Source organism: Rhipicephalus sanguineus, chromosome 3, assembly GCF_013339695.2.
Source record: "Rhipicephalus sanguineus isolate Rsan-2018 chromosome 3, BIME_Rsan_1.4, whole genome shotgun sequence".
Classification (NCBI taxonomy): Eukaryota; Metazoa; Arthropoda; class Arachnida; order Ixodida; family Ixodidae; genus Rhipicephalus; species Rhipicephalus sanguineus.
This window is the reverse complement of record NC_051178.1, coordinates 166,430,778-166,444,854: the sequence shown is the minus strand read 5'-3', so window position 1 is coordinate 166,444,854 and position 14,077 is coordinate 166,430,778.

The window sequence follows — 14,077 nt, the reverse complement described above, 5'->3', positions numbered from 1 at the left end:
AGAACACCCCTGGGTGACGCTCAGTTACCATCCACTCGTCCACGTGGTCAGCAACGTGGACTACGTGGATTACAAAAAACCGGGGTGAATGCTTCCCTACAATAAATCTGCCGAGAGAACCAGGCCTCTCATCATTACCGGTGACTTCAACATTGACTTATCAAGACCAAACAAGGCCTGGTCCTTATACTGCGTGAATGACGGCTTGGATGTGGACGGGGCATCAAAAGATCTCGCTGCCACGTCCAGGACAGGAGGCGTCATAGATTATTTCATCATAAGAGGCATCCAGGATTTCCGGCAGCTGCACTATACCTCGCACTTCACTACACTTAGGCGCCTCGTAGCCGCGATCACGAACGGATCCGATAACAAGTCCGGTCCAGCTGCTAGTGATCACTGATCACGGTGATGATGGCCTTGTTCGAGAACTGTCAAGACACACACACAGGTTCGTGAAACGTGCGTGCGTTCTCCGTCATAACGGGCAAGTCTAAGCAAACAGCCGTAACGCAGCTGTAACAACTGCAACTGTTGCGCCTGCGCGTGCCACTCGGCTGTGTATATAGCTATAGCACTCTAAATATTTTCACGCGTAGTAAGCGTGAAACGCGCCCCTCGGCCTCCTAAAATTCGTTTTATGTACCACGTGACTCAAAATACGCGTTGTTTTCCTCCACCCAAGCATGACGCCGGTCGAGGACACGCACATTCGCTGTATTTTACGCGTGATGCGGGATTCTACGCGTGAGAACCGGAAAACTCACGCTGAGGAAAAGTTTGCGACGCCGATCGCGCTTCTCCTCATCACGCGTATATATAGCCTGATACAATCGCCAAGACAGCCGTGCGACGTCGCCGTTACTCGCCTCTGATTTGCTGCTGCGATTTGCGCCTGCTTTCATTTATTTTTGTTTTTCACGCGAATGCCTTGAAAGGTGGCGCTTGCTTCGATATATGCTTTTGGCTGGAAAACGGGGTTAGAGTCGTTGGAGTCATTGACTTAGCAAGCTCTTTGTGCATCGTCTCTGCCTGCCCTTCGAGCGTGTACTGTGCGGAGGGTTCGCTTTGTGGTGTTGAAAAGTGGTGAAGTCATGAATAACTTGACATAGATTGACCTGCGTGGTGTACCGCGCGGTAAATGCAAGAACACCGAATGCGACTGCCCGGAGTTCTCGCGCGACACGGCGCCACTCACTGCGAACTCTGCTATTCCGGCCGGATGGTGTACATATTGGCGATACTGCGGGCACTCGCCTCCCATTCACGGCCGCTTGGAATACCTGGGTAAGCAAATATTTCGAAATGTGTTTGCTCATTATATATTTTACAACAATTTTCCCAGCAGTGACGTTTCTTCCTATTGACCTCTGAACTTGACATTAGTATCAGGCCAAGTTCTCTGTGTACAGTATGACGGACAGAAACGCGAAAATTTAGGGCTATGTAATTCACGTACTTTCATTTTCAACATCTCCATTTCGTGTCATAGCGGCGTAGTTTTGGCTCGAACACTTACATCAGAGCCAACATTAACTTTAGATGCCGGATTCGTAGCGACGTGACGTGGTTACCTTGAGTAATTGCTGATGAAAGTATTTGTAGTAAAGAAAGTGATGTCGCATTCAGTCCGAGAGTTTCTGTTTCACTCGGGTCGTTCGATTGACCGGGAAGGATGACAAGAAAGAAGGAAGGAGTGTTGCTCTCGGTGCCGTGGCTGTGAGCCGTTTCTCCTTCGCCGTCGGGTATCCACCGGTCCCCGCGTCTAGCGCTCGTTAGCTTTGGCTTGTCGGCGCCAAATTTCGTGGCCGCGTCGCGGTCACGAAAGGGGCCGCCTGGCGCCTCGTGCGGTGAATAAACAGCGCCTGCTTCCTCCATCCTCCGCAGAGCGCCTCGAAAATGACCAAAAATATATTGTATGCCGTAAATTCATGTAGTCGATGCGTATACATTACGAAGCGTTAAAATTGTGCCATATCCTACAAAACAAGCGCGTTAAGGCCACAGTAAAATTGTGTGTTTTTGCTGCACATCAAGGCTGAAGTTCGCTTTTTTATGTGAGTGCGCAACGCATGAGTCCATAAATATTATTTGAAGCCGCTATTACCAAGAGACCGCTCTGGTGACAGGCGAACTATTTATGCCGCAACCTAGCCTTTTATAGTAAGATACGATTGCGTCACCTTCAGGAATTTGAGGCTACTGGGTGAAGTCGCACTTGTGTGCAATTAATAGGTAGTTTTCGAATAGTGGCCCCAAACGTTCGGGGCCCCAAGGCCTCTTGCGTGGGCTCGCTTTGGGTCAAGCAGGAGTTATAGAGTTTTCGAATAGGGTCTGTGGCGATTTGGGCACTCCCCGTATTCTAGGTCACTGTGGTCTTGGCCGAGAGCCGTCGCTTCGAAGTGAGTGCCGTCATGTTTGTTTGACGCAATGCTTTTGGGGCAGGCTTTGGGGCTCGCGCTAAATTGGCGAAATAGCGTGCCCAACGCAAAACCGGAAGCTGTTTCGGTCTCGCGCATGCGCAGCGGCCTTGACGCTATTTCTTTGGGGCCCCTATTCGAAAACTCCCTAATATTTGCGTTACCGTAAGGTAGCATAAACAGTTTACCTTACGGTCCACTACGTGGAGCCAGTGCCTCGGCGGTCGGTAATGCTAGCTGTCGCGGCAGCAAGAATGGAGCTCTGTTGCAGTCATGTTGTGATCTTATAGCAAAATTATACGGAATTACAGAAAAGCTGTTTTTGTAAGCGCCTCAGGTAGAGCATATGTGTCAAAGCAGTCAATTCGAGCTTGCACCTTTTACTGTAAAAGCCCAAAATTGTCGCGAGTACAAAAAATGAAGTGATTCGTATGGTACTCAGTGGTGTAACTAATAGCTGATATTCTGAATGCCGTTTCTAAAATTCGCAGTGAAATGTGGTCAGTATACTATCCCCAGGTTAACGGTTTTCTTTCTAATGGATGAATATGTCTGAGATACCACGTTGAGTGCACGTGTTCACAATCGAGTTGAGTTCTACTTCCACAAACACTATAATTGCGGAAGAGTGCTTAGCTCACTCGGCTGCCAACCAACAAGACAGCGGTTCGATTCCCACCGCGGGCACAAATCTTTTTTTTCCTGCAGCTGTTCCTCTCTATGGACGAACGGTTGCACCACAATGTTCCTTCTTTGGGGCTTACAGTTGCGTCATACGGGATGTCAAACATACGGTTAACCTCTCTGCATTTAGTCTCGAGAAGGACTAACGGTTCTGCCAGCGCAGTTCGTTTGTCAAGGGAACAACTTTTGATTGAAAAGCTCGCAAGATCTTTTGGAGTGTACGGGGTTCAGAAAGAGGCACTCGTCTTACTTCCGCAATTATATTTATCGCTGTGAAATTTATATTTGTTGATCTGTGCAGACAATAGATGAAGAAGGACATTCTGAAAGCGGAATAGATGCACCCCGCGTGAAGGCACTTTTAAAAGCATCCTTTATCCTGAGGACCACGTCACCAGTGGCGGTATTACCGGCTTATCTCCTAAACGAAGAACTGGTAAGACAGTCCTGTACCTTCTTATGTCCCTCTTTATTTCTTCAGATTGCCATATTTCAGAAGATTTTATTGGCGCCCAGTGTAATCTGGAGCACTCACGCTTTTTTGTTTTTCATTCGTGCTCAAACAGATTGCCGGTGTACGAATTATACTTGACTTTACGACATCAAAACCCCTTTGTACTGTTCTTGCTGACCCCCAATGCCACTATAATTAAATCAACAAAGAGCCACGAAGTTTTGCTGGTTGTGCGCTGTATTCTGTGTTCATGAAGTTTAACTCCACGTTTTCTCTTTCAGCTTGCCTTTGAAAGTGAACTGATATTTTTAAGCACCATCGAGGAGAATGTCAAAAGCCTCAGCAAAATTCTGCCTGCAGTGGCGACAGTGTCATCCTTAGCGGACCCATCGTACACAGAGGTGGATGCATACCTGACGCCAAGGCTCGCGGAAATGGCCCTAATTTCAGAGGTGAGTAAAATAGTTTTTTTAAGAGCCAAAGTTTCAGAAGCACTTCATAACGTCATCATTCTTCTGACACTATACTCAGTTTTCAGCAGTGTATCAGAATATTTAACGCCGCAGTCGCAATGTGAGCTTTGTGGACAAAATCATTTTCATGAATTTGTAGTTCTGTACCAATTGAAATTGGACAACGGTTCATCCATCAGGTACCAATTTAATTTCTCCTTTTTATCTTTGCCAGGTTTCACCCGTAGACATTATTGGCCCGTGCATTGTGTGGGGCGACGTGAAGGAGCTTGTATGCGGCAAAGAGCCCAGCGAAACCATGAAGCTACAGCCGAACACGTCGCTGGAAAAAGCACTGGTGCTTTGTTTGTGTGTGTACTACGTCAAGGACCCATGCGTATCCGCGGCTGCTTTTGGCCAGTTGCTTGGCTTCGTTCAAGCAGTCGTTAAACGTGCCGGCATCGACGAAGTTCCATGGGCGCAGAAAAGGCTACGGTATTTGTTCACGAAACTACACTTCGTTTGAGTTAAGTACACATCAAAGTTTATGTGCTGCTTAAAGAGACATCCAAAATTCATCTAGCGCCTATTTTACAGTTCCTGTGTGTTTTTTTCTTGGATTGCTCTTCCATAAAAAGAAGCGTTTTTGTAAGTTATTGTCAATAAAAGTTTTACTCCAATTTAAATTCTTGTAAATATTTCGTTCTACTTAACCCCTTATCTTTGATTCAAAATGTAAAGTGTCAGAGCACTCCGCGCAAAATTCCTCACTCAAATTTCTGGACTACCGTATATATAAGTAATCGCCTCGAAAGAATGCATGCGCATCAGAGGCTTAATTGTAGGATTCGCCAGATGCACCTGTGGAAGATGCTTTATGAAAGTTTGAGACAATCGAGAACGCCTTCATTCTGCTAACACTACTAAATTCTGAACGGTGTATAACGAAGATCTAACGCCGCAATCGCGATGTAAGGCTTGTCGATCCGTGACGGGAGGCCTTCCTAATGCTTAGTTAAGGTGTAAGAGAGGATTTTGACTTACTTGATGCGGGATTCTCCTGCTCTATAAAATGTCTTTCTGACTGTCAGAAAGTGTTCAAAAATAAATTTGAGAGAAGATAATATTTGTTGTGCTGTATTTGTGATGCTTGGCGGCTCTTTGGCGGGTATATATGCTGGTTGCCCGGCATTAAATGGCTAATTACAAAAATAAAGTTTCAATTTTCATATTGGGCACGGGAACATTCTATTGGTTCTGCAGAACACGAGCTTGCTAGCTGCACCGTAAATACAGACCGCACTGCCGATGTTGAGCTGTGCGTATATATGTACCGTTGGACACAACATGGAAAGAGTAGCCAGTGAAATAATGAAAGCTTGTCTCATATTTCTAGCCTATATATACTCTCTGTACTATAAACCGAAATCCATATTTATGTTTCAGCCAGCAAGCTCATTTTACCCTCTCGCAGTGTCGCGTTCTAGTTTGCACATGTGCAAGATGAAAAGGAAAAATTAATTTTTGTAATGCGCTAATTAATGCCGGGCATCAGTATGTATACTCTTCAAGAAGCCGTCAAGCCCATACAGCACAACAAATATTATTTTCTTTCAGCTTTCTTTTTGGATGATTCCTGACAGTCAGAAAGGCCTTTCAAGAAGCGGGAGAACGCCCCATTAAGTAAGGAAAACTCCTCTCTTACACCTTCTCTAAGCGTTAAAAAGGTTGGCAGTCACGGTTGGCAAGCGTGGTGCGCTTAGTGTGAAAGAGCACCACGCTTAGTACAAGCGTGCAAAAAATCGCCCCCACTCACGCTTCGCAAGCGTTACGCATCCCGCAAGTCACGCTCAGGAAGCGTGATTTTTTCAGCGTGAAAGCACACCACGCATAGAACAAGCGTGCAAAAACACGCCCCCCTCTCACGCTTGCTACGCGTGAAAATATTTAGAGGGTAGGGAAACTTTCCTAAATGAAGCTTAGTTGCGAGTAACGTGTGTCCTGTGCATCTGTGTTCCTTCTATGTCCTGTTCGAATTCGCGCTATCCAGTATTGAAGAGTATAAGCACTACATATCAGCTTACCGCGTCTGGTGTTGGTAATACCCATGTTGCTGTTGGCATCGTTACGCAACTGTAAACGACTGGTTGTATAATGCATATACCACTTTCAACATATGAGTGTGCGCATACCAATTCCACATTTCACTAGCGTTATACCGTAACGTTTCGCTTAATGTGAAAAATTACGCCACAGTCACCCTCCCGTGCATGCTTCGCATAACACCGATTCCCACGGTACGTGAGATCTGTCGATTTTTTCACTGCCATCGCTAGCTCAGGTCCCTGTCTACTGCCGTCGTTTGGGGAACTCGACCAGCAAACGTTGTTGCTTGATATTTGTTGACCTTCGCTTTGCGCGATACCATATCTATCGTCTCGTAGACTGTTTCTCCTTCTAACAGCAGTCATGAAGTCTGTAGTCTTAAGCATTGGTCTATTAATGTTTTGGTGCTACAGATATGGCCAATCTTATTTTAAAGGAAAGGAAGTGGTAGGTATAATGTTAAAAAGGAAGGCAAGGCATGTTTTAATGTTTGTTCTCGCTTAAACCAATGAACATACTGTATTTAAAAAAAAAACAGTGGGAAATTGCTCGCTGAGGACACAGATAAAAGTACAGTACGACGCCGCTTCAAAATTAATTGTAATGAAATGCCCAAGAACGTATAGTAAAAAAATAAATCTTTCTTACGATGCACACAATTCGCCGAAGGCGTCAATTCCCCTAAGCTTTAACGAAAATATTTTCGAAAACTTTATAACGTTTACCGACATGCGTCGTCTTCTCTGCCTTGCCGCATACGCCTGGCGTTTCGTGCACAATATTATTTGGCGTTAGCCAAATAATATTGTGCTAATCTTCAGCTTTAGTGCGCCAGGGTAGTGTAGAGGGGTTCGCGCAATTTCTGAGGCATATACGTTTTTCTCCACCGACAACTTCAATTTTGGTGGACCGGTGGTGAGCAGGGGAATTTGCGACATTTATTTGGCACATGCGTTTGTGCTCGCTAACAAACGAAACGTCTTTAGCCATATACAGCTTGGCGCTGAAGGACTGGCTCAGCAACTCTACAAAACATCGAAATGCGAGCACTGTTTAGCGACCTTGTTAATATTTGAGACAATTTGCGATTGTTAAGCACCTTACAAAATATTAAAACTGTCAAGCGAGCTGAAACAGAGCAGCCTTCAATACGACTGTTGTACGGACTGCTCTTCCCAAAGAGACGCTAAGACGCCTAGATATCCGGGTTCTTCAGGCTAGCGCTAGCAAAGGAAGTGTTTCACGTAATGACCGCCTGTTCAGTCAGTTCATTTGTAAGCGCTAATTTTACCCTCATCCTACGAAAATAGTGCATTATGCACCCCGGAAACGCTAGTATTAGCGCAATCATCCAATTCCACCTGAAAAGAAGACTGCTCAGGATTACTGAACGCTGTAGAGCTGTCTTACTAATTAAAAATGCATCCAAGAGGTTCGCGGCGTTTCCTATTGGTTTTCCTCGTAGTTTATGCGACTCTCTATTTGAATTCTGTATGCGCGAATTCTGCGATTTCTAGCGCGTTCGCCCTAATTGGATCAAATTAGAGGTAAAAAGCAGGCTGGCGTTCAGCCTCCGCCCGCTCAACAAATCGCTCCTTCGGAAGCGGAGATAATAGGACCATGAGACAGGGCCCTGCATTCCGCGCATTAATTTAGTCGGCGTAATTAAGGGCAGTTTTCCTTGAAAGACGGTGGAGATCCAAAGGTCACTCGGTACTTTATAATGTCGGAGCACCGCTGGATTTCTGTCGTTGGCATTGGACAAGGAGGCTTGGCCCTGTCATTTATCAAGTAGCTAATGATGCCGATGGAAAGGCAGATGGAATTACTTCCATCTGCCTTTCTTTTTTTGGTACTTTTAATTTCGTAACGCAGTGGCGGTGAGACCTTTTCGCACTTGCACCAGACATTATGGCGTTAGTGCCTATATAATATATAACGTTAGAAGCCGACATGTATGGTAGCAGCATCCAAATGGCTAAGGACATATTTAACTCTTAGCTTGCCAAATTAAATGTATAATAATTTGTAAACACTTGTCTGACTACTGAAAGCTGTTCTCTCGTGAAAGAGGAAGTACAGCCGATGCGAACATGTATATTTCAATTTATATCTGCGTGGTCGTGGACTGTGCTTTATGCGTGGCTGTGCTTTATGCGGACTTAGGAACAGAACATCTTATACGAACCAGGCTGAATAATTTTGTGATAGCTACGCAGCGAAAACAGCGGAAGCATAACGTGAGGACCTTTCAGTGCAGGTTTGCAACATATCCACGATTATTTTAAGCATATCGTATCATTTTCGCTTGTTTGCAGTAGATGGATGTTTCTTTTTCTACATCATGAATCAGTTGTAACATTTGGTTGCCCTGAAAGCAAAGACGTACCTTTTCTGTGTGTTCAGTGATTCATTATCATATAACATTCAAAGCAGATGTAAAGTGCTTAATTCAAGACCAGAGTTATTTGAAACGCTCGAACGTTACTCGCCGCACCTAGAACTGTGAAGTCTTAAGATCGCCGCACTTTCACAACAAAGTTTTATACATTTTGTATCTGCTACCTTGCCAGCCACATAATAAGGTACCGTTAAGTGTTATGCAGTGTATGTTAAACAGTACAGCTAAGAGTTAAGCAGTCCAGTTCGTCTTCGCGATCCTACTTGGTGAAGGTAAGAATAATTACTGTTCAAAGTGAGCGCGCGGCGGTGTGACTAACTTGCAAGAACCACAAGGGAATTTCGAGGAATGTGGTTGCGATTGCCGTATAAAAATGATCAGTTGCATTAAGCCCAGTTATTCAACATTTCTCGACAAATCCAACATTCTTCGAAGTCACCTCATTGATTAAAATATTTTAATAAAGCTAATTACACTCAATTACGTAGGCGTACATACTTTGCAACGACACTGCCCAAGAACCTGTCTATTATTCGCACGGCAACACGTTTCAGAACTATTATTCCATAAGAACACCAGCCTGCTCAAGGCGCACTGCGTGTACGCCCGTGCGACCAGCAGAGTACCTGTAAAGCGTGCACCGCTGCTCAATATGCGTCATGTGGTGAAATCATCACAATGCGGTGAAAACATCAATTGTCGCCGCCGGTGCGCCCTACAAATGCAGTCAGAACATCACTGTTAGCGCTACTTCGAGATAACAAGGTTATATTTTATACTAGAGGGAACCATCGCAGTTAAGAAATAGGACAGGCTGGAAACGAAGTCATAGGTGAGCTTAAAGGAGGCTGTGGTAAAGATAATCTGTGCAGTATCAGCGTGTCAAACGCATACAGAAAGCGCTCTTAGTACGCACACACGTCTTACAGAACATGTGGTCAAGGTTCGCTCTAGTATTACTGTATAGCTTGTGCATATGTTCTCGTGTAATTACATTAAAACCAGAAATTATATTAAGCACTACTTTTTTGTCACTGATTGAAATACTATAACGCAGCTTAAGAAGTGAAATCGAAAGTGAAATACAATACCAAGGAGCTTATGTGGGATTACTAATGTCGCTATTATTGGGCTTTGGTGAACATTAATTAGGCACTGGCACAATTTCATTCTTGTTTTAAGACTTTTGTGTTCGAACTACTAAGGTTAAGGGACAACAAGGGTACGACTTTGGGCATGGGCGTAGGAAAGGAGTCGGTGATAGTGTCTGAGCAAGTATGTAAACGAAGCTTTGACTCGTGGCATTGTACGAATGTAAGGAAGCAAGTGTCTGAAAGATGTGTAAACACTTTCCGGGAGTGGGTTAATGGTTATCGCCACCTAGATCGCGCCGTGTTGTCGGCGCCAGCAGAAATCCTTACGATGACACTCCAGAACTGCTTGATTTATCATCAACCATGCGATCAGAATAGCAGCGCGACGTTACGAAGCGTGTCTAACGACGTTCTCTCTTACCTCTGCCCTCTATTTCTCGTACAAACCACACCACGTTTCCTGACGGTGCTCACATGGGTGTGTTGCTTTCGCAAGATGCGCCATGCAACAGGAAGAAACGTGGGCAGGCGTTGGAAAGGCCTTTGGGCAAGTTTTGCCACGCAGCTATAACAAGGGCGCAATTACGACTGACTGTTGGAATCCATCCGCGCCAAAGAATGTGCACCTATTTGTCAGCTGCCAAGCTGACAAATGGGCTCTGTTTGATGACTTCAATTTACACCACGCCTAATTGTGTTGAACTTTCATCGACATTACCATTCTGCAAATATAGCTAAAAAATCTTTGTGATATTGGTGGTACCGCGTTTGTGTTATGCTGATAGAGAGCGGTTAGGCAGATAAACCAAGCTGTTAATCAGGTTAGCTGATGGAGTCTGCGTGTGGAAAGAAAGAAGATAATCTGTATTGCGCTGCTACGCGTCAGAGTACTAACCACTGCCACTTACTATAACGTCAGCTCTTTCGGTCTTCGTCAAGCAGAAAGTTGGGGAGTGCAAGTGACTGCGTTCATGCATGGTGCCTATTCCGATAACAGCTGCCTAATATTTATTAGCGTACTGTCTGCTTGCACTAACAGGAAATGCAAAAAAATTACAGCATATCCACGGCTGAATGATGAAGAGCTTGGGTGAAGCTCCTGAAGCAATCATGGTTACACCGTGAAATGTTCAGTGGTTTCGCCCAGCAGTAATCAAAGCGATACGGCGCCTTGATTATTTTCCTTTTACCCTTTTACAGCGAAAGCTGTTATGAGATCATTTCACCGGCCGTTTTTGGTGCCGTAGTTGTCCGCCGCCGCCGCCGCCGCCGCCGCCGGTGTCCGTAACCAGTATCGCTCGAAATAAGAAAAAAAACGAAATAAGAAAAAAATTCCAGGATGGAACGAGGTTCGAACCTGGGCCCTCTGCGTGGGAGCCCAGTATTCAACCTCTGAGCCATACCGGTGCTTGAAACTGCTTTGCAAAAAGGTCCTATACAGGCTTCATGTCGGGAAGGAACCACATTAGCATATGCAATATAGCGTGGTAGAAGAGTAAAATAAGCACCAAGCGTCGCACAACGCGAATTCTGTAACCAGGCGTCAAACAATGCGAATTGCGCAACGAGTAGGTTGTTGAATGCTTCTAACCCATTACAATGGGCTCTGCCATAATTCTTCATCGTCATCAGGCACAGCATCAACAAAGTGCGCATTACAGGCGTTTAGCAGGTACCACGGCTCTCTGTAGAATGACGAAAAATGGCACAGTGCCTGCTGCCCTACTTCTCAAAAATTACAATGCTTCATATCGTAGTGGGTTCCTAGCAAGTGCACTTGTATTGGTTGCCAAAGAAGCCCATAAGCGCATGATCCATTTCCACGGGGTGTCAGTAAAATTACAATGATTTATAGCGTAGTGGGTTCCTCGCAAGTGCACTTGAATTGGTTGCGAAGGAAGCCCATAAGCGCATGATCCATTTCCTCGGGGTCTCAGTAAAATTACAATGATTTATAGCGTAGTGGGTTCTTCGCAAGTGCACTTGTATTGGTTGCCAAGGAAGCCCATAAGCGCATGATCCATTTCCTCGGGGTTTCAGTAAAGTTCTTCGCACCCCCTCCCCGTCTCTCTCCCACGTCAACGTATGTTATACAGCATGACGGGAGAGGGAAATAGCGACCGGGCGTCACCGAATGCAAATTACATAACTAGTGGGCCGTTTAAAGCTTCCAACCCATTACAAAGGGCTGAGCAATAATTCTTCATCGTCATCAGTCGTCGCGTCAACAAAGTACACATAATGCCCTACAGACCTCTAACTGGTGCCTCGCTTCTACGCCGAATGACGATTAATGGCTTAGTAGGTGCTTCCCAACATCACAAAAATTGTGATTTATGGCGTAGTGGGTACCTTTCTAGTGTACTTGTATTGTAGCCCCAAGAGAGCTTACAACGGGCTCTAGAAACGCCGCTCTTCCAGCTTTCGCTGTGACTGTGCTGCGGTTTCAGCGCAGGCCTGGCGTTTTTTCTTCCTCTTTTTTATTTTTTTTTATTTTTTATTTTTTTATTATTTTTGTTTTTTATTTTTATTTTTATTTTCAATTTTTAGTTTTATTTATTTATTTATTTTTTCATTTTTTATTTCATTTTTTTCTATCTATGGGACAGCGCCATCTAGTATATCGTCACCCAACTGCAGTTTGCATGCATCTCTATGGGACAGAGCCATCTATTGAATGATACGGGAGACGCGACGGCAGGGACACACCGGATGGAGCGACGACCGACCAGGTGATGCTATAAGGAGCTCCGCTCCTAAAAAAAACATGCTTTGCTAGTCATATATTGTGATCCCTGATGCTATGGATGCACACATTATACTTCAGAAAACGTAAAGAAAAAAGATTAAAGTGCAAAATAACGCATATACCAAGTTTATCAACACGTTAATTAAATCAAATCAGGTGATCAAGCATGTATGCCGCGCTCCACTGCTTTCTTCGTAATAAGACCGTAGTTGCGGAAAAAAATATTCCTTAAAGGTAAACTAATGACCCTATAATTTCTGATTACTTTATCATTGTCCTGTAGTGAATAAATTCAATTATTCGAGCAACAAGTAAGAAATAATAAGAAAGTACGGCAGTCTCACCTTCACTGAGAGAAGCGCAGTAAATGAGTTACAAACCGAAGCAGTGCCTTTGGTTTGAAACTATTGCTTAGTGAAATATGGTGGTTTTACGCTGCAAAATGTATGCATAAACATTCTACGAAACTTAGCCTCACATAGCAACAAATGCGTTGGACGCCCGCATACTCGTTGTTATTATTTCAACAGAATTATCAGAGCTTCTTGATCCAAAGCGATCTCTAATACTTGGCTCATAGGCGTAGCGAAGCATGTTCTCCTTCGCCTTCGTTTGTCTAGGAATAACTCCAAGATCGCGGAGGTAGGTTGCCCAAGGATTTCACAGATAAATGCAGCTATTGATGAAACGATGGCTGCTCCTTCAGCTTAATTTATTACCGCTTAGCTTTGGTTGTATTGAAAGCATTAGGCTCGCATTTGGTGTCTATGTTGGCGAACAACAGTAGGTTATTGGGCGCGATTTGTCGTCAAAATAATATATGCTTGTCTTAATGCTTGAGATACTCATTGTCCTTTTTTCGGTTAAAGTCTGAAGATTGTCAATATTTTATTTATGTTTAGGTACCCAAGAGCAATAGTTTTACATTTTACAGAGTACTTCGTACATACTGCTATAAAAAGCTTTTTACCTGCACAAAAAAACATCGGAGGTGGCTTCGTGCAGGGCATTGTAGCAGTTCTCACGTGCTCGCACGAAACAGCAGCACGATAACCCAGGTATTTAAAGCTTCGCCACATGACGTCATGGCATACGTGACTGCATCTAGACATGTGATGAATGACAGGCGGTGGCTGCGAGGCAGATTAGATGGTTGTGTCGGAGTGAGGTACTACGTGTGCTGCGCAACAAGCATCGAAGTGCCCTTAGTGGAAGCGAAGCGTTGATCTGGCGGCATATTGTCCGTGAAGCCTGAAGCTACGGGTGGCCATGAAACCAGGGATTTAAAGGCAGTTCCTGGAATCGCGAGGTAAGATCTCCCAGATGTCTATTCTTCTGCAATGGCAGTTAATATGACGCACCAACAAGCCCAACGTACGGTTCAGCGCAAAATTCTAGAGACCCCTGCAGTGCGTGCCAAGTTGCATTGCTGTGTCTTCTGCCGGTTTTTTAAGTAAAGTAGAGAGCGCATACTGAGAACGCGTGTACTTTTCTACCCTTCAGTCTGCTCGTTCGCTCGCTTCAACCGCGTACACGCTATAGAATGTGAGATGAAGCGCAAGGTATCACTTCTGCACTAGCTGAGGAAACGCCTGAGCAACGATAACCTGGCAAAAATACTTCGTTACTATAGATTAATGGTTTTTGTCGCGATATTATTGCTTGGTGCTTCGACATCCGCTGCAACAGTGGCACCTTGCGCTCTCTCCCGCGTGCT